This window comes from Stigmatopora argus, chromosome 2, assembly GCF_051989625.1.
Source record: "Stigmatopora argus isolate UIUO_Sarg chromosome 2, RoL_Sarg_1.0, whole genome shotgun sequence".
Taxonomy (NCBI): domain Eukaryota; kingdom Metazoa; phylum Chordata; class Actinopteri; order Syngnathiformes; family Syngnathidae; genus Stigmatopora; species Stigmatopora argus.
Genome location: NC_135388.1, coordinates 19129805 through 19130119, shown reverse-complemented (window position 1 = coordinate 19130119; position 315 = coordinate 19129805).

Sequence of the window (315 nt, the reverse complement as noted above, 5' to 3'; positions counted from 1 at the left end):
ACTTGAATTGCCGTCGCTGCTTCCCTGTCCTCTTTTCGCGAAAACGAAACCAGGTGACTGTTTCATATTATCCCAAAACAGACAAAATAGACATTCGTCCTACATATTTTGGGCCACAAGCCATCGTGCTTCCTTACTTTTATTTATTTTTCTTAATATATTTGAAGTGCCTTATGTGACCCGCCACTTTTTCCTGTAATGTGTATTACAGCGTCTCCTTTATTTTAAAAATTTCTTGTGAATATTTCTTGGATTGTGACGCACCTTATTTTTGTTTTGCATTGTATGTTTGTGATTGTTCAAATAAAATAAAGC